The sequence below is a fragment of the Rhincodon typus genome, chromosome 14, assembly GCF_021869965.1.
Source record: "Rhincodon typus isolate 14 chromosome 14, sRhiTyp1.1, whole genome shotgun sequence".
NCBI classification, from domain to species: domain Eukaryota; kingdom Metazoa; phylum Chordata; class Chondrichthyes; order Orectolobiformes; family Rhincodontidae; genus Rhincodon; species Rhincodon typus.
Window position 1 is genome coordinate 14,592,191 of NC_063345.1, and position 23,487 is coordinate 14,615,677.

Genomic DNA, 23,487 nt, shown 5'->3' on the forward strand with positions numbered 1-23,487 from the left:
TGAATGCAATCTAGGAAAATTCCCCTGCTGCTCTTTACACTGACACTATTAAAGCCCCCTGTTATTACTATTCTATGATTCTTGCATCTCTCCACAGTTCGATTGCGGATTTGTTTCACTTGGTAATCTGTAGACTGCATCGAGCAATGCAATTTCACCCTTAGCTCTAGCCAAGTCAACTGTCCTTCACCTCTTTTGGGCTTCCGGTTTCTGCAGCACTAAATGCTCTCCTTAATCAAATGCCATTACCCCTCCCCCTATATTTCATGAACTTTGTAACCAAGAATATTTAACACTCAGTCTTCCCCTTCCTTGAGCTGTTTCTGATCTAGCCAAAAAACTATAATTCCAATTGGCAATCTGCACCTGTAGTTACTAATCTTCTTGACTATTCTGTGCATTTACATAGCTTAAACCTAATTTGGACTCCATTTCTTTCTTCCTTTCTGCAACTTTGCCTATTAAATTATTCTCTAACGTTCTCTCCCAAATTTTTGTGCCCCCCTGGTATTAGACCTTAGTATACTCTCCTGATCCTGCACTTCGCTGAATTAGTTTAAAACCCCGCCTCCCCCTCACACATACAAAACGGCACCAGAAAAATGGCCAGCTCGGCACACATTCCTGATGCAGAGTGCAACTCATCTGGTTTGTACAGTGACATATCACAGTTGTAGAAAACTAAAGCCCTCCATCCTGCACAATCCTTCCAGTCTCACTAACACATCATCCCATGTGATTTGCATTTCCATCCTCCTAAATAGTGTATCCCATAATTGATGAATCAACCCCTGCTGCTGACATCAGTTGCATCTTTATATTTCCTCCATCATCTATGAAGATTGATGGTAAACAATCGCTTTTTAGGTTTGGACAATCAGATAAGGTTTAAATTGTAAAATACTTACATATTCCTAAATTTACAATTGAAAAAATCCAGTGTATAGTTTGTGTAAAACACAGGATAGTCTTTCATCACATCAACAGAACCAATGTCTTCACTTCCTTCCGTTTTTTAAATTCTGCAATGTGCGCTGATAAATTTCAGGGAAAAAGTGGCCTTAAAACATTGAAAATGTTTTTAAAAAGAACATAGATTCACTCAATCCTTTGGGACTCAACATGCAATTTATTTCCTTAAATGATTCATTATTGAACAACATAGAAGACAATTTTTTATTTGCAAAGTTGTAAAGATATGCCTTCTCAGGTAATGCAAATGGGACAATGCAAAATACCTGCTATTTTATCCTTCAAATATTTTAAGATTTAGGCAATAACATCCTTGCAGAATTTGATAGGATTAGTCATTGTTAGGGTTAGGGATAATGACCTTGCTAGCTGCGTTATTTTATTTGAGATATTGAATGAAAGGGTCTTGTAGATGATACATATTGCAGCTGTGTCAGTGGTGGAGGAAGTGAAGATTTGTGGATATATTACATATCAAGCAGGCTGCTTTGTCGAGCTTTTTGACCGAGTGCAGTTCCAACAACATTCAAGCAAGTAGGGAGTATTCAACCAAAACCCCAACTTCTGTCTTGAATATTGTGGACTGACTCAGGAGATTCAGATGAGTTACCCACTGCAGGGTTTCTATCCTCACCTGTTCTCTTAGTTTTGACATGACTAGTCAAGATAAGTTTTTGGTCATGATATTGACAGTGGAGGATTCACTGATAGTAATGCCATTGAATGTCAAGGGGCAACAGTTAGATTTTCTCTTGTTAGAGACACAGTCATTGCCTGGCACTTGTTTGGAGCAAACATCATTTGCCACTTGTCAACACCAATCTGGATACTGTCCAAGTCTTGCTGCATTTGGGCCTCAGACTGCTTCAGTATCGGAGTACCAAATGGTGCTGAACATTGCGCAATCAGTAGCGAGCATCCCCACTTCCGACCTCATGATGGAGGGAAGGTCATTGATGAATCAGCTGAAGATGATTGAACGAGGACACTGCCGAGGAACCTCTGCAGAGATGTCCTGGAGCTGAAAAGATTGAAATGACTCCAATAAACATGACCATCTTCCTACATGGCAAGTATGACTCCAACCAGTGGTTAACTCTCCTGCCCTCTACCCTCATGCCCATTGACTCTAGTTTTTTTGGGGCACTTTGATGCCACACTTGGTTGAGTGTGCATTGAATTCAAGGGTAGTCACTCTCACTTCACCTCTGGAATTCAGTTCTTTTGTCCATGGTAGTACCAAGCTGGAATTAAGCTCAGGAGCTGAGTGGCCATGGCAAATGCAAATTGAACTTCAGTGAGCAGGTCATTGCTATCAAGCAGGATTTGCTTAGCACCATTGATGGTCCTGCCCATCATTTTGATTATGGATTGAGGGTAAACTAATGGTATGTTGGATTTCTCCTGCTTTTTGTGTACAGAACATACCTGGGCAATTTCCCACACTACTAGTGTTGCAACACCACTAGACCAGCTTGGGACAGGATACAGCAAATTCTTTGATTTGGTTTGATTTGATTTATTTATTGTCACATGTATCTTGTTACAAAATACAGTGAAACATGTTGTAGTGTCGCCATCTCCAGCACCATCTTATAACACAAAAATAAACCAAAAAACATAGAATATAAAAGGCAGAAAAATGAAGAAGGAAGTGTCCAACTTTACAGTCCTTCTTGTTAAGTGCTCCACCATGGGCCAGGGGCCTGAGATAGCCAGGCATGAGTCTCCTTCGCCATGCTGCCACTGCTGGAACAAAATTCGTCACTCTTTGGCACCATCTTGCATCCACCACCGCCCTCGCTACCATGAGTTTTTGCTAGACCTCTACTGCGCATGCCGCTGATGCCGCCCAGTACCATTCCAGCCTAAACTCGACTCCATCGCCATCATGAGTCTGCTTTGGGCCTACCTTGCCAATGCAGCCACTGGGTCTTGTACTGGGCCCAAATTCACCTCTGCCGCCACCTCCTTGAATCTGTGCTGGACGCAGAAGCCACCAGGAACCCAAACTCACCTCGGACATCACTGCCACAAGTCTGCAATTTTGGGCCTACTCACCGCCACTGATGCCGTCACCACGATTGATCTCTTCACCAAAAGCAGACAAGCCCAGGCCTCAGAAGCCCTACTCCACCACCATCTTACCAGAATGGTATGAATCTTCCATGCTATTGTCAGTATGTTGTCAGGCCTCAGTCTTTACAGTATCCATTTTCTCCAGCTATTCTTTGACATCAAATGGAGAGAACTGAATTGGTTGAAGACTGCCATCTATGACAAATAGAAAAGAAGCAGTTAAGTCAACCTACTAAGTTAATAAGGAAGGAAAGTATCTCTGGATTTTTAACTGCAAAGTGATGATTTTGCGTACTACATCAGATTTCGTTTTGCCAGGTGTTGGAATCTTCTAAACTATTAGATGAATAATAGACTTCCCTTTTATTGTTAGGACCAAATCTGCAGGCTGGCTGGCTTATGTTTCATTTAAAATAGTGATCTTTCAATATTTAAAAAAAAAAAAAAAATTAACATATGATCTATCAAGCAAGATTTTATTCTGGGATTTGACTTGTTCAGTAGAACAGCAGCTGGAATCCTAACATCTTCTGCCGCAAACTCTCCTTTTGGAGGATGTTTGGCTATTGCTGGACCTTGCTGTCGGTCCTGGACTTGCAGACGTGTTGTTCCTCAGAGTGTTCTTTATGCCATGGCCTCAGTGGTGGTAACACCCGTTGCACCTGGATCTATTGTTGGTTCCAATGAGGCTACGTGGAGAGTATCAGCAACAAAACAGTTCCTTAGTAATGTGATCACTTAGCAATCATAGCACACAAAAATAACTGTTATTGATACAATGAGACATGGAGGCCTCCGACAAGAAAGGTAATTGGATGCCTTTACATGGTAAACTGCACAAGCCATGTTGTGCACATACAGTAGATCATAAGTGTGGTAGAATCAGACACCTTACCCCATACCCTTATGCCCTAATGACCCAAGACAGACAACATTCTGTATAAGAGCAATATTTTGAAATACTTACAGTTCAATGACGGAGGTGAGCAGCTCTTCTCCTTGCACAGCCTATGAGGAATTAGAAGGGGTTTGCAAATGGTGGACTGTAGATGACACTTGAAAAGGTCTTGTGCCCACTTGTGACTCAGGGAGATTACTGGGATAAATTCGTTAAGGTGAATATCATGATCAGGATTGCTTGTACCCAGATTTGTAATCTACACTGTTGTTGCATTCAAGCAAATTGAGAGTCAGGTGTCCTTAATTTGAAATATGAAAGTTTCTTATTAATGGAACCATCTACTGAACCATCACATCATATACAAGTGGAGATTGCTCCTGAGTCAAAACAAAAAACTTATTCTGTCCACTCTGGGTGAGCTGGTTACCGTTTTTCATTTTCATTGTGCATTGGCAACTCAGATGAAGATGGAAGGCAATATAGCTAGCACATAAGAGAGTCAGTCACAGGCTCTGCATGTAATTTTAGGTACACTGACCGCCACCCTGCATCGACACCCCTCCAAGTGTCATGTTTCTTTCTGCATCACATCGCTCTCAAACCCATCAGGTTTGAACCTCTCCACATTCCAAACAGGCCATCTTATTTAACTGTACATCTCCATTCATTACGCCCTTGAGCCATCCCCCACCCCCACCCCCACCCCAGGATGATGAGGATGACTTTCAATAACCTAACCTTCTAAAGTACCCAGTGGCCTCCCATTCTCTATTGTCTCCCACCTTAAATGTTGAGCTATTCCCCTCTGTTTCTGAGCATGTTGCCTCCAATCCCCACACTTGATTTCCCAACTTCGACACCACAGCAGTGGCCCCTGACAACCTCCCTTTAGTTCACCAAGCCCCAGAACTGCGTGTGGCCCATGCCCAACTAACTTGGAATGACAATCCCAACTGATTATGGGCCAGACCCAGACTGATCTCTGCGCACCTCCCCAATTAAATTGCCACTAATCCCTGGACAGGTTGGACTCAATGTGCTCAACTGACCATATCCATTCTGCAGACTGTAACGAGAGGAATACCAGACCCTGATCACATCAAATGGGCTGACTGATCACGTCCAAGCCTCTGAACTGAAACTGAATGCTGTTGACTATGACAGGACCCACCCCGATTGACCATTGAGCTCCTGGACTGGACTAAGGACCACTCTTCTTTGACATTTTGACATGGCCATTTCGACATGGCCATTTCATTGAATCACATGCAATGAGTTGGCCACGTAAGCTGCTGGCACATGCTGTAGGTGTGACAATGATCTCGCATGGTGCCTTACAGCGACATGCCTGTCCCTTGGCAGATTGCCACTGGAAAATACGCCAAATTGTCTGGCTATCTGTCTACACTAAACAGCAAGGCAAGGCAAGACAGCATGAGCCTACAAATACTGAATGAAGAGGACATGCATAAAAAGACAAGGCAAGACAGAGATGCTGTGAGCATCCAAGTAAGTGAATACCAAAAAAGTGAGCTAAGAGATGTAATCCTGTTCTGATGCACGAGAGATAGTTGCCTGTCCCTGTGTACAAAGCAGCAGCATTGCAATGTTAGATTTCAGTGTGTTCCAAAGTTTAGTATTGAAGCACTGAACTTGATTAACAAAAACAGAAGTTGCTGGAAAAGCTCAGCAGGTCTGGCAGCATCTGTGAAGAGAAATCAGAGTTAATGTTTCAGGTCTGGTGACGTTTCCTCAGAACTTTATTAGCAGTTGGTCCAATGTGTGCCATAAATGTGGTGAGGCTGGTACTTTGCAAATGCCAACCTCTATGGACAGAGGGGCAGGCAGATGCTGCCCATGGAGAACATCCATAAAGATTGGAGATTCTTGGTCAAAATTGATGCAAATAGAATTCGCTGATGAACTGCAGCCAACAGCTCTGACTTTCGTATTGGGAACTAGTGCCATCTAGTTTATCTCTGTAACTTGGGAAAATGCCCAGTACTGAGGTGAAATTAGCTAATAATGAGACGTTAATGAATGCAAGTAAGTCCCTTGTTATGTGGAAAATCAAACTTTTTTTTTCTCAGAAGTCTAGACTCTGTTGGTTCCATTTTTGTCATATTTTACTAATTGTCTCACCATTTCCCATGTCATTCAGAGGCTGAAAAAACAAATATTCTATCCATTGTTTTTAAGCACTGTTTAAATATTTTGTATGTCATGCCTCATTTTCTCTGTTTTTCTTGTTTCTAGGATTTATTAGTCTTGTAAATAATGTGCTTACTTGACTTTAGACTGAACCATGTATTTTGCTTTCCATCATGGGTAAAAGTACAAGGTAAGAACCCTATAACTTCTTGTGCAAAATTATGATCAAAGAGTAATTGTTGGACCAGTAGCACACTCGTCCCATTCACTATTCCTTCAGGGTGTAAACGTAGGATCATGAGCGGAGGGAAGCTGTTTCGCTGCAAACATGAAGACAGAGAATTGGGAAAGAATCCAAATTGTAATACAACCTTACCCCAGTAGTCAACATGACCCCTGCTTGGCTTAACTTACAGAATAGTTTGCTTCTGTGAAAACTCCCCTGTGAAATGGCAATGACTACATATGGGTCAAAGAGAGCTGCCTATTGCAACAAGGAAAGATTTCTCATATGGTTTGAACTAATTGCACATCTGTATTTACACACGTGCCAGGGTATTTTCGGTTATATAAATCGTGTGTCACTATTTTGGGTGCACTGCACTTTGTTTCTTCAAGCACAGCTTGCTGATAATATGTTTGAGAATTACAGAACTTTCCCTCATTCATCTTCTGTATTTATAATGTGAATTGAATAAAATATACACATCTCCAAAATGTATTGTTTTTATGATAGGAGATTGTGGAAATCCTTGACACCATGCAAATTGTATTGCACCTACAAATTTCAGTTGCTTTTTATATGACTTGCATTATTATATTCTGAAGATATGCTTTAATAAGGAAATGCCACATTTGCCCAGATTTTCTGTGATAAATACAGTAAAAATGCTAATGCTCACTAATTTTTTCCACTGAAACTGACAGCAACTTTGGGAGTCTACACTTGTGCAGAATAAATATGGAAATTCACAAACTGCATTGGTTAAATCTATGTTGCTTCACTGGGTAAGTGTAGACTGCAGTCTTTACGTGAAAATTTGTTTTCATCAAATTGATAGTATCGCTGTATACACCCTTGTAAGAGTTGCACCTTGTTGAATGAGGTCCAAAATAGGTTTACAATGACCTGAAAACTTCATAATTTCTGCTAAACATCCTTACAACCTATGGTAAGCCGATATATTTGAGGAATAGCAAATTTCTCCAGTGGTTAAAAAAAAATCTAAATTTTTAAAATCATACCTTTTAAAAAGTTGTTGTTATAGATTCTATTTTAATCTTATATAGTCATTTTTAAATTTTGGGATAATAATAAAATGAAGTGATTTCAAGATTTAAATTTCCTAGTATTGCCATCTGTGAAAACAGTAATGGAATCCTAAAAGTTTACAGGACAAAAAAAGTCACTTCAGCTTATCAAGTCTGTGATGGTCAAAAACAACAATCTAACTATTTTAATCACATTTTCTAGTACTAGGCCTATGGCCTTGCAGGTCTTGGTGTTGCAAATGTACATCTAAATGCTTATTAAAGGTTGAGGGTTTCTGCCTCTGCCACCCTTACAGGCAGTGAGTTCCAGCTTCCCAACACACACCATTGAACAATTGTTTCCTCACATCCCCACTAAACCTCTGGCCCCTTACTTTAAATCTATGCCCCCTGGTCATTGACCACTGTAGCAAAGGGAAAAAGATTCTTCTTGTATACCTTACCAATGCCTCTCATAATTTTAAACGTCTTAGTCATGTACCCCCTTAGTCTCCTCTGCTCCAACACAGAAGCAATCCCAGTCTATACAACTCTCTGCATAACTAAAGATCTCCAACCCAGGCAATTTCCTCTGCACCCTCTCCAATCCACATTCCTCCTACAATGTGGATTCCAGACCTGCAAACAATACTATAGCTGTGGCCTAACCAACGTTTTAGGCAGTTACAGTATAACCTCCCTGCTCTTCAAGCTATGCCTCGGCTGATAAAGGCAAGTATTTCATATCAGTGTCCCATGTGGGACCTTATCAAATGCCTTGCTGAAGTCCAAATAGACTACATCAAACACATTGCTCTCATCTTGATATGACATGACACTTAAAACCATGCTGACTGTTTGATTAATCGCTGCCTCTCCAAGTGCAAATTAATTTTGTCCCACAGAATTGCTACCAACAGTTTCCCCTACAGGCGAGTCAGTCTGTTTCCTGGTCTATCCGTTCCTCCTTGAATATCAGCACTATATGTTATCTGACCCTTAATATTTATCTACTTTTTAAACCAGTCAGACCTCTCAGAACCTTCTGTCTATGTTAATTTCTTTAATTATATCACAATCCTTCATGATTTCTGCACCCACATTGTGTTCACTGGTGGGAGGGGCAAACACACCAAACCCCACACATGCCCTCCAGCTGCACACAAATTACCACTTGGCTTCTTAATGGGCTCTACTCTTGCCTAGTTGTCCCTTAACATACTTGTAAACAATACAGCTTCTTCCCTGCTGGTATTAGACTGCCGAATGGACCTTGTTAATTTCAAACTAATGTTGATCTTGCTTTGTGCACCTCCTGCGCAGCCGTAACCTTATATGCCTTACTCGAAGCACCCTATTATGTGTATGTCCTGTTTCCTATGATCTCTCTGTACTGCTCAAAAAAAAACTTTTCACTGTACTTAGGTACGTGACAATAAAGCACATCAAATTTGTAATTTTCCTTTATTTTACCTGCCATTATTCTTTCCCACCCCTTCTTACACTCTTAATTTACTTTCCAAGATCCTCTTTACACATTCTATACTCCATAAGAGCTTATGCTGTTTTGAGACCTTGGTATCTGCCATAAACCTCCTTTTATCTGTATCCGATCCTAAATATTTCTCGATATTCAGGGTTCACTGGATTTGTTGGGCGCACCCTTTGTTTTTATTGGAACATGTTGGCCTTGTACGCTCCCCATTTTCTTCCTGAATGTCTCCGGCTGCTTTGACAGATTTACCCGAAAGACGTATGCTCCAGTCTATTCTGGCCAAATCAGATCTGATCTTATTAAAATCGGCCTTTGCCCAGTTTAAAACTTGGAATTTAGGGCCATCCTTCTCTTTTTCCATAACAATCTTGAATCTAACAGGAGTATGATTGTTGTCTGCAAAATGTTCCTCCACTGATATTTCAACCACTTGCCCCACTTCATTATTAATAAAAGTCCAGGACTGCCTCTTCACTTACACACCTTTCTACATACCGGCGTAAAATGCATTCAGGTGAGCTTTTTAAGAATTTCACTCCCTTTAAACTTTTCACACTAGGACTATGCCAGATAATGATGGGGAAGTTGAAAATCCCCACTATCACTACCCCATTACTTTTACACTGTTTTTTGAATGTGTTTTGCTGCTTATCTTGAATCATGGCAAAATATCACCCTGACTTAGAGTCATAAAGCTGTACAGCATGGCAACAGATCCTTCAATCCAGCTCGACAATGTCGACCAGATATCCTAAATAAATCTAGCCCCATTTCACAGCATTTGGCCCATAGCCCTTTAAACCCTTCCTACCTTCCTATGCATATACTCATCCGGATGCCTTTTAAGTGTTGTCATTGTACCAGCCTCCACCACTTCCTCTGGCAGCTCAGTCCATACAAGCACCACCCTGTGTGAAAAAAGTTGCCCCTTTGGTCCCTTTTAGATCTTTCCTCTCAACTTATACCTACGTCCTCTAGTTTTGGACTCCCCCACCCCTGGGAAAAAGATATTGGCCATTCACCCTATGTATGCCCCTCATGATCTCAAACCTCTATAAAGGTCACCCCTCAGCCTCCAACACTCCAGGGAGGATAGGGAAAGGCTGAATAGGCTGGGGCTATAGCTCATAACGTCCAACCCTGGCATCATCCTTGTAAATCTCTTCTGAACCCTTTCAAGTTTCACATCCTTCCTATAGCAGGGAAACCAGACTGCCTAACCAATGTCCCGTACAGTCAAATTATCACCTCCCAACTCCTATATCCAATGCACTGACCAATAAAGACAAACATACCAAATGCCTTCTTCACTATCCAGTCTCTCTCTCCTGAACCCCAGCAGGTACAAGCACTGCTTGTCCAACCTTTCTTCAATAGAAAAGCCACTCATTTCAAATTAACGGTTCGGGTCCGGTGACCCTTCCTCAGAAGGTCACCGGACCCGAAACGTTAACTGTTTTCTCCTCCACAGATGCTGCCAGACCTGCTGAGCTTTTCCAGCAACTTTGTTTTTGTTCCCGATTTACAGCATCTGCAGTTCTTTTGGTTTTTATCACTCATTTCAAGTATTGGTCTGCTAATCTTAGATCATCTCTTAAATAAGGTGACCAATACTGAGCACAGTACTCCAGTTACGGCCTCACCAATGCCTTGTATAATTGAAGCATAACCTTCCTACTTTTGTATTCAGTTGACCTCATGATAAACGATAACATTTTTAGTATTCCTAATCACTTGCTGTTTCTATTAACTTTTTGCAATTAATGTACTAGGACACCCAGTTCCCTTTGTACCTCAGCACTCTGCCATCTCTCACCATTTAGATAATATTCTTCCAGACAAAATGCTTATGTTCTCTTCACAACTTACTCTCTGACATACGTTTTTGTCATCAGGAAATTGGGCACCATATCCTATATCCTTCATCCATGAAATTGTAAGCACTGGAGATCCCAACACCAACCCTGTGGCATACGACTCATTACATTCATCAACCTAAAAATGATCCATTTATACTTGCTTTCTGTTTCCTGTTAGCCAGCCAATCTTTCTATCTATGCCAATATACTGACCGCAAATCACAAGCTTACATTTTTCACAATTACCTTTGAAGTGGCACTTCATTAGAGGCTTTTAAAAAATTATAAATACAGTATATCCACCAGTTCCCCTTTTATTCACAGCATGTTACTTCTACAAATAGCTCCAACAGATTTGTTGTAGAAAAAATGATATTTAACCAAACATTTTGACTTTGCCCAATTATCTTGAACTTATTTAATAATAGCTTCTAACACTTTCTCTATATTGCTAAGCTAACTGGTCTTTAGTTTTCCAATTGCTGTCTCCCTCCTATTTTGAATAAAAGGATTTACACTGCCTATTTTCCAATTGCATTTCATTTTCGGAAAATTGAAATCAAAGTGCCAACTATTGTACTAGCCACTTTTAGCAACATGGCAGATGAAGTCCATCAGGACACAGTTTTCAGCCTACAGGTCCAGTTTACTCAGTACCACTTCTCTGGCGATTGCAATTTTCCTGGATTCCTAACTCCCTTACATTTTCCGACTATCGCTGCTTCTGGGATGTTACTTGCATATTCTATTATGAAAGTTAAAGCAGAAAAGTGAAACAGCATGTCAACACTGAACATCTAGACAAAAACACAGATAATGACTTTGCATTGACATTTACAGTACAGAAACAAGCCATTTGCCCTAGCTTATCTGTGCTGGTCGACACTGATATGACTATACATCCCATTTTCCTGCTTTTGGCCCAAAACCCTGGGAGTTATAGCAACACAAGTGAATACCTCCATACTGCTTCTGATTCAAACTTCTTCTCTGGCAGTGACTTACAGACTCCCACATCACCTTAAACCAAAAACATTCTCATCCGTCTTCTTAGCCTTGTACCTTTTATCTCACTGTGGCCCCTGGTTATCGACTCCTTTACTAATGGAAAAAGTGCCTTCTTATTCATCCTATCTATGCCCCTCACAATCTTATTCCTCTATCGGGTCTGCTTTCAACCTACTCAAAAGAAACCAACACCAAACTCTCCGACCTTTTCTTAGATCTCAAGATCCTCCAGCACAGGCAGCATCCTGATAAATCCCCTGTACATTCACATCATTCTATAACGTGGTGAGAATCATGAATGTCCCACCTTCTCAACTGCTCTCTCATCTGAGGTATGGTGACCTCAGGTTAAACCTCCAGTCATCTCTAATGAGAGAGCAGCCCTAGTCATCTGGGACTACGAACACTATTTTCTAATGGGATGAGTAGAACTGCCCACAATACTCCAGGTATGGCTTATCCAGCGTTTTACACAGCTCCAGCATAACCTTCTTGCTGTTGTATTCTATTCTGGCTAATAAATTCAAGAATCCTACATGAAGTGGCTCATGAATTCAAGTATCCCATATGTTTTCTTAACTACTTTATCTAGATGCCTTACACCAGCAATCTGATCATCACCTGTAAATTCCTCTCCAGGTCATATACTATTCTCTCTGCTGTGACTCAAACAGCTTCTGCTAGCTCCTAGAAAAATATAACCTACTTTGCATGCTTCTGGCACATGCACGGTATACCTGCATTATCCCCAAGATGATAATCCAAGTTAGGCATCCTGCAAGTCACTAAACAGATTCAAACACACACCCCCACCCCACACCTATTTTATAATCACCAACTTCCTATAATTTCAAAACCAGCTTCAAAGAGCTGAATTTTGCAGCTTATGTACCGCAGGAAGAATTTCTCAACTTGATGAGTTAAGATATATTGTTGCTTGTCCGATTTCATCTGAAACAGCATGTCAACACGGAATGTCGAGACAAAAACAGTGATAAAGACTTTGCATAGACGTTTACAGTGCAGGAACGGGCCATTTGCCCCAGCTTATCTGGTCAACACTGGTAATAAAGCAAAGCAGAGGGCATTAGGCTGAAATGATTTTCTAAATTAGTGCAGGGCGGAATGCAAAGTTCACAAGAGTCTGCAGGTAAAATGTAAATGCAATAAATAGCTGGTACCTTTAATTCAGCACGGGTCATAAAATTCAGGACTTATTTATACTATGTGTAGAAGGAGGTAAGCACTTTGAACTGCATATTTGTCAATTTGTAATTCAGAAGTAACTGAGAAAAAAAGAGAAAAGACATTTTCTTTGCATAATAAAATCTGCTTAACTGTCTCTTAGGATTAAAGGGTGATATGCTCCCACACTGGTTCAATCAGCTCCCAGACGGCTAACACATCCAATGCGTGATCTGCAGACTTTGCCAAATAGTGGAGTAGGTGCTGTTTGGAGTAAGGTGGAAGGATTAGTTAGAATTTTGTGCGATTCTTTTGATGCCTGTAGTTTGCATTCGCAGGTTCCTGATGAAGTATCTCCATGTGCTTAGTGTCTTTATAAATTAGGCTTCAGTATTTTGATGGTGATAAATTGGGGTCACCAATGAATCAGTAGGGGTTTTTTGACTTCTTCAGGGATGCTTTGAGGATATTGTTAAAATGCTTCACTGCCCACCTGGAATCCCCTACACAAGGAGGTCCAAACAGAGCTGTTGATACGATGTGCGCAGTGGAGTTGATTTTGAGTCATTAGCACCTTGATGCTGGGCAAGTTGGCTTGGGAAGAGACTGCGGCTGTTAAACCACCTTTCTTGTCACCAGCTTTGGAGGATTTTCCACTGGTGATTCGGCTGTAGCTCTGTAGGCTGTCCAAGTCTCTGAATATATAGGAGCACAGTATCATTGCTGCCAGTAAACATAATCTTAGTTTCTGGTTTGAGATCCTGGCCTTCAAATACTCTTTATCCTAAGTCAGGCGAAGGCTCAGCTGGCATATTGGAGGCAATTATGAATTTTGTTGTCTACAAAGATAAGAAAGCAGTCAACGTTTTCCAACACCTCGCCTCTGATCTTAATCAGTGATGGGGGAGGCGTTTTGCTGTCCAAACAATTTGAAAGAGAACTTTGTTTACTGGCTGTTAATTGAAAGGTCCACTTTCTCATATGCCCCGGATACGGAGTTGACAATAATTTCGGCCTGAGTGTGAGTAATTGCAGACATACTGTAAAAGTGTATGACTGAAGTTAGAGCCGTTTTGGTTTTGAATTGAAGGCGGTGTTGGTTGAACAGTTCCCCATCTTTTCTGTAGATTATCTCCAAATCTGTGGGTAATTTTCTGGAGGTGAAGTACAGCATACTCTTGACAAAGATAGGGAAGATAGTTGGTGCAAAGGACAAACTGTTTGAACCCAGTTTTCGTGGAGATTGGATTGGTGCTGGTTCTGTTGATGAGGATCGTGGCATACATGTTATTCATGAGGGTGATCACAAATTTCTGACCGCAGCCAAATTTGGTGTAACAAAGGAGAAAATCAAAGAACCATCGTTGAACAATTGCTCAGGAATGGAGTTGCAGTTTCTCTATTCCTCAATTCTCTTTCCTCTCCCACTAATGGCCTGCTTATTGATCTCAAACCAGCTCAAGTATCAAGGCCATTAGATAATGTAGGAATAGTCCAAAGGCTGAAGGGTAGGAACTGGTATATACTGCAAATATACTAAATTTAGTGTTAGAATGACCAGAGTAAAATCTGCACTAAATTTGTGGAATTTTTTTTCTACATGTTCAGGTGATTGCTTTGTTTAACAACATAATTATTTAATTACTGTGTCTTAATTATTCAAATTGGGTACATGGACACATTTGGGAAATTGGTTAGTGATGAACAGGGCAGATTACTGGTCCGCCATGTATAGAATTCTTCAGTAACCCGTGGGTACTCATGTTGTATAAGAAAAATATCCAGAGTAGCGAAGTATTGACAGCACCCAGTTTCTCTAGGCCACTTCATACTTCTTCCACCAGTAGTGAGGCACATAGCCTGACAATAATATCGTCAATTGAAACTGCCTATGAAGGGGAGACTAGTGCCAGCATTTCATTTGCATTTATTAATGAGGTCCAAGGATCCACAAGCATTAATTTCTGGTTCCTAGATTAATTACTAGCCCAAGAGAAATTAGTGTTTGAATATCTAAACAGTGGGCCGATTGTTGTCGCTGAACCATCAAAATCTAATCCCTGACAAGCAGATGTTTGGCACTACTTTTGCTTAACTTATTTGGTTTGCCCTGCCTAAATTCTGTGGCTCTGGTTAGTTAAAAATGTCTCTTAACACTGCTACCTCTTTGGTGATAAATCCTAAATATGACCACAAAAGTACTAGTATTAGCAAACTGAAATGCATGTACATTAATGGGGATATTGCCCCTGTCTCATTCATGCATAGTTTTTCTATCAAAAGACAACAAAAAATCTGAGATAACAAGGTGTAGAGCTGGACGAACACAGCAGGCCAAGCAGCATCAGAGGAGCAGGTAAAGAATTTTCTGAAGGGTCTAGACCCGAAACGTCAGCTTTTCTGCCCCGCTAATGCTGCTTGGCCTGCTGTGTTCATCCAGCTCTACACCTTGTTATCTCAGATTCTCCAGCATCTGCAGTTCCTTCTATCTCCAAAAATCTTATATGCTACAGATATAAAGAATGTTAATTATTTTAATGATCAAAGGCTCCAAAGCCTCCTTAAGTTCTACAAACCAAAACATTAACTGAATGCTTTGATGCCAAATCAAAGCTAATTCCCTGCTCTCCTACTGAAATGCTGCACAACTCTGCAGAACAGTTGAAACACCAAATACTTTGAATTGCTGTGTATTCGATGACTCCAGTCCACTAAAACCAACTTTCTCTTGTAGACCAAGGTTTTCTTACTTGCCCAGCTTGCAAGTTTGCAAAGTCATTCTCATCATTTTCTACCTTTAAATATATAATACCCTTTGTTTCTTGTAAACAAAACTTGCAGGCTTCCAATCTTACACTTTAAAACTTCACAAATTCAAACACAGCATATCCGTTGTAAAACACAAGTTATTTATTTTTATTGACACCAAATCAATGTTGTTTTCCTCCCCTGCAACAATTCTTGATTTTTCCATGCCTCCCTGGCCAAAAACACTGCAAGGACTACGCAAAAGCCAATTTCTGCTCTGTCTCTCAGCAGCATTCTAAGCAGGCCTACCTTGAAGAAGTTACCTTCCTCCCTCCGGAAAGGCCTCAGTGGATCTCTCTCCCATTGCAACTCTCTCGTATTCATCTTCTATCCGCCTCCCCCTCTCTCCCTATTTATTTCAGAATACCCTTCCCCTCCCCCATTTCTGAAGGGTCTAGGCCCGAAACGTCAGCTTTCCTGCTCCTCTGATGCTGCTTGGCCTGTTGTGTTCATCCAGCTCTACACCTTGTTATCTCTGGTAATTCTCATGAAGGTTTCCATTTCCGTCCCTTGTGGAAGATCTCTCCTTTCAACAATGAAATGATGAGTAAGCCAGCACATGGGAAATTCTAAACACCAAACCATGTGCTTGTCAGTGTTTAAATGTGCAGAGTGTGCGGTCAATGTTTTCTCTTTCAAAATGTTTAGGACACATTTTTAGACCCTTTAATACATCCCTGTGTCGTGGCTCCTCAATCAGTTAGGCCTACTGTTAAATCTTCTTAAAAAACTGGAATTGGTATTACCCTAGCTTTGCTCAATAAGGACAGATATTTTCTAACAAGCCTGTTCCATTTTGATATTATACATATCTGCAAGCAGGTGGGACTTGAACCAGGGCCACTTGGCTGAAAAGTAGGAACATTGCTAATTAAGGATATTTGTGTAATTAATCAAGAACTAATTAAGTATGGCAGGATAAGGGATGTATCAAATCTGCAACAAGTAGGACCTCCTGGACAGAGCTGTGTTCTAGGGCAAAATTGAGATGGACTTCAAATAGTGCTAACTAGGATGACTTCAAAAACAGATTTAGCAACGAGATGAGGCACTGCAGGCTATCAGCAGCAGCAGAATCATACTGCAACAAAATCTGCAACATCATGGTATTCCCTATACCCCAAATCTACTACTACTGTCAAGCTAAATGCTCAACGCAGGTTCAATGGAAGTATGCAAGAGGGCATTCTAGGAGCAGCACCAGACATACCTAAATATGAGGTGTCAACTTGGTGAAGCTACACATTACAGAGGTAAAGTAAAATCACCACAACCTCAGGATTATAGGGCTGCTCTCTCATTAGAGAGAGATGACTGGTGGTGGTTTTAATCTCAGGATCACTACAACTCAGACAAAAAGGGAGAGACTGAGAAGAGGAATCTTTCATGGTAGCCTCAGCCAGTATCGGAATTGAACCCATGCTGTTGGCACCACAATACATTGTAAGCCAGCCATTTGAGCTAATTGAGCCCCAACTGCATGTCAAACAGCATACGCAGCAAGTGACAGACAGCGCTAAGCAATTTCACAATCATGGATGAGATACAAGCTCTACAGTTCTGCCACACCCAGTCTGAATCAGGAGTTGCCTATTTGTCCACCATAAGAGAAGGGAGCTCCACAAATATCCCTATTTTCAGTGATAGGGGAGCCCAACATATCAGTGCAAATGATAAAAGCTGAAGCATTTGCAAAAACATTCAGCCAGAAATGCTGAGTGGATGATTCACCTTGTCACTGTCCAGAGATCACCACCGTCACAAATGACCAGTCATCAGCCAATACGATTCACTCCACATGTGAAGAAATGGCTGGAAGAACTGGATAATGCAAAGTCTATGGACCTTGACGATATTCTGACAACAGTATTGAGGAATTGTGCTCCAGAACTTGTTGTACCCCTAACCAGTCTGTTCTGTATAGCTACAACACTGGCACCTTCTCAATAATGGTGTATACTTGTCCAGGTATGTCCAGTACAAAAAAAGCAGGATAAATCCAACCTGACCAACTACCACCCCATCAGTCTATACTTGATCATCAATAAAGTGATGGAAGATGTCAGTGTTATCAAGCAGCACCTCCTCAGCTACAACCTGGTCACTGATACTAAATTTGGATTCCACCAGGATCACTCAGTCCTGACCTCATTACAGCATTGGTTCAAATATGGACAAAACAGCTGAATTCCAGGGGTGGTTTGAGAGTTTATAGCCCTTGACATCAAAGCTGCATTTGACCAAGTGCAGCATCAAGGAGGCCAAGCAAAAAAATTGGAGTCAATGGGAATCAGGGGAAAATTCTCTGCAGATTGGAAACATACCTGGCACATAGGAAGATGGTTGAGATTGCTGGAGGTCAGTCATCTCATCTGCAGGATATCTCTGCACAAATTCCCCAGAGTAATGTTCAAGGTCCAACCATCTTCAGGTGCTTCATCACTGACATTTTCTTCATCATAATGTGGGGATGCCTGCCAATGACTGCACCATTTATGACTCCTCAGATACTGAAGCAATCCATGTTCAAATGCAACAAAATCTGAACAATATCCAGGCTTGGGCTGACAAGTGGCAAATAACATTTGCGCCATACAAATGCCAGGCAGTGGCCATCTCCAATAAAGATGGAATCTAACTACCATGCCTTGATATTCAGTGGCGTTACCATCACTGAAACTCCATTATCAACATCCTGAGGGTTACCAGTGACCAGAAACTCAACTGCACTCACTGTATAAACACAGATGGTAGAAGATTAGGGCTCCTGTGCCAGAGCTCATCTGCTCTGACCGCATTTCTTTTTATCCCCATCTCTTTTTCAAAAAAAAAAAAAAACACTTTGTCCTGAGCTTGGATGGCATTGGCAGCAGCAAGAGCCCAGTGCACAGACCTCGAGCAGAGGGGAGGACCTCCGGCAAGTCTACCACGGATCTCGAGCAACCCAGGGCATGGATCTCAAGCAGTCTCAAGTCAGGCCCAGGGTGTGGACCTTGGGTAGGCCTACCATGCATATCAACCCAGGCCCAGCATGGAGGAGAGTGAGCCCCTACTTACTTTTCTGGAGCAAGCATGGAACCTGGAATTGGCAGCTGCTACAGCGGCAGAGGCGACATTGGCAAGATAGGCCCAGCAGCAAAGGATGGCAGAGGGATTGCCGTGCAGGCGTCGTTAATAATGATGCGCTGTCTCAGGACTGATGGACTCTCTTCAAGCTATGTCTTCTCATTCTTTTTTCCTTATTCTTAAATTATTCAAGATAGCATTGTTTCAGGGTAACAAATAAAAGCTTGTCACTGTATTTTATTGTATTCTTACATGACATTAAAAATCAAAATAAAATCAAAGACAAAATCAAATCAGTGGCTACAAGAGCAGGTCAGAGGCTAGGAAAACTGTGGCATATAACTCACCTCCTGACTCCCCATACCTGTCCACCATCTATGAGGTGAGTCAGGAGTGATGGAATACTCCATTTGCTGCGATGATTTCAGCTCCAACAACACTCAAAAAGCTTGACACCATTCAGGACAAAGCAGCCCACTTGATTCGCACCACATCCACTCCCTCCAACACCAATGCTCAGTAACAGTGTATACTATCTATATGATGTGTTGCTGAAATTCCCCAAAGATCCTAAGACAACACCTTCCAAACTCATAACCACTTCCATCTAAAAGGACAAAGGCAGCAGATACTTGGAAACACCACCACCTGCAAGTTCTCCAAGCCACTCGTTATCCTGGCTGAGAAAGATATCACCATTCCTTCACTGTGGCTCGGTCAAAATCCTGAGGGCATTGTGGCTCTACGTACCACACATCGACTGCAGTGGTTCAAGAAGGCAGCTCACCACCATCTTCACAAGGGCAACTAAGAATGGGCAATAAATGTTTGCCTGGCAGCGACATCCACATTCCACAAGTGAATCAAAAAAGGATTTTGGAAGCCAGCTAGAAATATAAAAAATGGATAGGAAGAGTTTCTACATGCACTTAAAAAGGAAACAAAAAAGAAGTGTAAGAGTTGGCCACAGAGGTGAGAATGGATGTTAATAATTGAAAATAAGAAAATGACAAATTAAGTGAACAAATATTTTGTTTTGGTCTTCACTATAGCTGCAAAAATAACCCCTCCATTCAAGAAGGGAAGGAGGCAGCAAACAGGAAGGTATAGCTTGACATCTGTTCTGGGGAAAGCGTTTGAATTGATCATTAGTGTTATAATTGGACACCTAAGACAATCACCCATTGAGAGGACTTTTAAATGCTGTAATTGTACCAGCCTCCACCACTTCGTCTGGCAGCTCATTCCACACACGCACCACCCTCTGCATGAAAAAGTTGCCCCTTTGGACCCTTTAAAATCTTTTCTTTCTCACCTTAAATCTATGCCCTCTAGTTTCGGACTCTCCTAGCCTGGGGAAAAGACCTTGGCTATTCACCCTATCCAAGCCTCTCATGATTTTATAAACTGCCACAGGGTCACTTCACAGCTTCCTACCCTCTGGGGAGAAGAGCCCCAGCCTACTCCCCATCGCTCAAACCCTCCAATCCCAGCAACATCCTTAAATATTTTCTGAAACCTTTCAAATTTCACAACATGCTTCCTATATCAGAGAGGCCAGAATCTCACAATTAACTGCCCACAAATGCATCTACCAAGAAACCAAAGCTGAGCTGGTCAGGACTACCATTTATTTTCATGTTGCTACAGATGAGGCCAGTCATAACCAGATGTATTTTGCTTCCCCATTGGTGCAGGAGTTAGAGATTGCACACATAGCAATTTAGGTAGTCTCAGATCAAGGCAGCAATTTTTGACAATTTGAAGGTATTTCATTTCATCAGTGTTCCAAATTTAGTCAGCATCTGGTTCCTTGAAGAAAAGAACTACTCTCAAAGGAGCAACTTTCAACCATAGCCACATAAAGTACATTAGGCTAACTGAGCAAGCAATTGGTTTGACGGTGTAATTCAGATCACTGGACAGATCTGGAGGATCTTTCGATCTTCCATTTGTAGCAACAAGGCTATCTAAAATAGTGAGGGTCCGCTTTGGCTTGCGAAAACATCACACTGCAAATAGAACTGAAGCTGCAGGAACAGGAAGGTGAAGACAATGGTAAACTAAGTATGCAGGCCATTAGTTAGGGCAAGCATGCACACTGTTCACTGACTTGCCTGATTCTCCAAACAGATAGCCATTCTTTCCATAAAGTTGAATAGCGATTCAATGGTACTGATGTTTGAGACCAAAACCTCCAATCTTTCTCCAGGATGCAATATGTCTCCAAGAATAGTTGCTGGCCAGGTCAAAATTCATTTCTCAACCCTGATTGTCCTTGATAAGGTGATGGTGAGCACCTTCTTGATCTCCTGTAATCTATGTGATGTACAGATGTAGTTCCAATTCAGGATGTTGTGCGAATTGGAGGAAAGCTTGCAACTAGTGATGTTCCCTTGCAGCCACTGTCCTTGTTCTTCTAGACAGTAGCAGTAAGGGCTTGGAAGAGATTGTCGAAGAACCCTTGGCATCTTGTAGATGGTACACAATTCAAACATGCTGCCCCGTTGATGTAAGGGTAAATGTTCAAGGTGGTGAATGGAATGCCAGGAAAGTGGAGAATATTCCATCGCACTTCTGACTTGTTGCTTTTAGATAATATAAAGACTTTGGGGAGTCAGAAGATTCGGCAGGCCCAATGAATATCAACAGGCTGTATGTTCGTGTATTTCGAACTCAATCCAAACTACATACTTAAAATGGAGAACGTACAAAAAGGGATTCACACGGCTCAACCAGAACTGAAAGAGTATACTTATCAGGAAAGATGAGCATCTTGGGGTATTTGAGAAAAGATGAGACTAAGAGCAGAGTTCTTTAAAATTATTATTTGGGGCAGCACGATGGCTCAGTGGTTAGCTGCTTGACACTGCCAGGTACTCCGGTTTGATTCCAACCTTCGGCGACTCTCTGTGTGGAGTTTGCACATTCTCCCTGTGGTCTGCTTGAGTTTCTTCTGGGTGCTCTGTTTTTCTCCCACACTCCAAAGATGTGCAAGTTAGGTGGATTGACCATGCTAAATTGTCTAGAGTGTCTAAGGATATACAGGTTGGGGTGGATTAGCCATGGGAAATGCATGGTTACAGGGCTCGGGTGGAGGGATGGGTCTGGGTGGGATGTTCTTTGGAGAGTCACAGTGGACTTGATGGGCTGAATGGCCTGCTGCCACACTGTAGGGATTCTATGAACTATGTAAAGGAATGCGTAGATGCCGAAAATGTACATAGAATCTCACATTTTCAGCTGTTGCTCCAGAATGGTTCTCTTTACTATTCACTGCTAAGCCTCAGCATTTGCTTGATGATAATTATCACATGGCCATTTGCAGGATTTCATTTTTGCTTTTTAAATATTTTTCATAAGATGCAAATGTCACTGGTAAGGACTTATCTCATCTTTGATAGGGTGATGGTGATGGTGATCTTGAATCACTGCGTTCCACACAGTGTCAGTACACCCACTGTTAGAGAGGTAGTTCCAGTGTTCTGGGCTACCAACAGTGAAGGAATGTCAATATAGTTCCAAATCAGGAACAGTGAGAGACTTGGAAGAGAACTTGCAGATTGTAGTGTGCCCATAATTCTACTGCCCTTATCCTTCCAGGTGTTACAGTTTGGGGGGTTTGGATGTTGCTGGAGACTTGATGTTTTGTGCTTTGTACGCTGTGCACACAGCTCTCACCATGCACTGGTACTACTGTCAGTAAATATTCAAGGTAGTGAATGGGTTGTCATACAAGCAGACTGCTTTATCCAGGATGCTGATAAGCTTGTTCAGCATTCAGGGAGGTCACTTTACCAGAAAAGAGTTTTACACCACACTCTTCACTTGTTATTTGAAGATGGGGGACAGATTTTGGGAGCCAGGTGAACTAAATAGCACAGAATGCCTAACATCTAATCTGCTCTTGTAGCCACAGTATTTATATGGCTGGTCCAGTTAAATTTCTGCTCAACGGCAAGTCCCAGAATGTTGACAGGAGGGAAATGCTGCGATTGTAATGCCAGAACTTTACTCAGTCCTTTAAGGGTCAAATGCTGACTTGATGGTCCAATTTTGTAAGGGCTCTCCGTACAGTTTACCAGACCTGTGCCGTCCCAAAATTCCCTTTAGCACCAATTTTCCAGGGCTCCAATTAGTCAAAACTGGAATAAAAACAAAAATTGTCGGCAAAACTCAGCAGGTCTGGCAGCATCTGTACAGAGAGGAAAAAAGGTAACGTTTCTAATCCAGGGCCTTGTTTCACTCATTCGAATTATGGCTCACCTGCCCTGTAGAGATCATGTCTTAGTCTGACACTACAGAATGACAGAACCCCTACTGTGTGGAAGCAGGGCATTCGGCCCATCGAGTCCACTCTGAAGAACATCCCGCCCAGACCACGGCCACGTCTAGTGCAGACTAATGGGACACATTTAGTCACGCTCCATACCCATGAGCAGTCCGCACCAACACGACGAATCTGTTGCCTAAGCTAGGCGTGTAGCCGTAGCTGTGCCCGAAGAATTACAAAACGTTCCACTTCATTAGACTGTGGCTGCTAACGAATGCTATCTTACCTGATCTGAAAGCCTGAACTGACAACCACGTCCTTCGGATACTCGAACAAACTCTTGCTCTCCAGTCACGTCCAACACACTTTCAAAAACAAGGGGGAGGGGCCCAGCAACGGGGAAGGCGCACGCTGGCTGAGCCTCCACCAATCGTCAACC

At 41.8% G+C, this 23,487-nt stretch overlaps 1 long non-coding RNA gene across 1 annotated transcript; it reads right to left on the reverse strand.

The window, feature by feature from the left end:
• Positions 1 to 1,109: 1,109 nt before the first annotated feature.
• On the reverse strand, positions 1,110 to 23,464 carry LOC125484823. Its single transcript, XR_007263646.1, has 3 exons — positions 23,335 to 23,464; positions 3,034 to 3,246; positions 1,110 to 1,993 (listed from the first exon to the last, which is right to left on the reverse strand). It is a non-coding gene; the product is annotated as an uncharacterized LOC125484823 (long non-coding RNA).
• Positions 23,465 to 23,487: the final 23 nt, after the last annotated feature.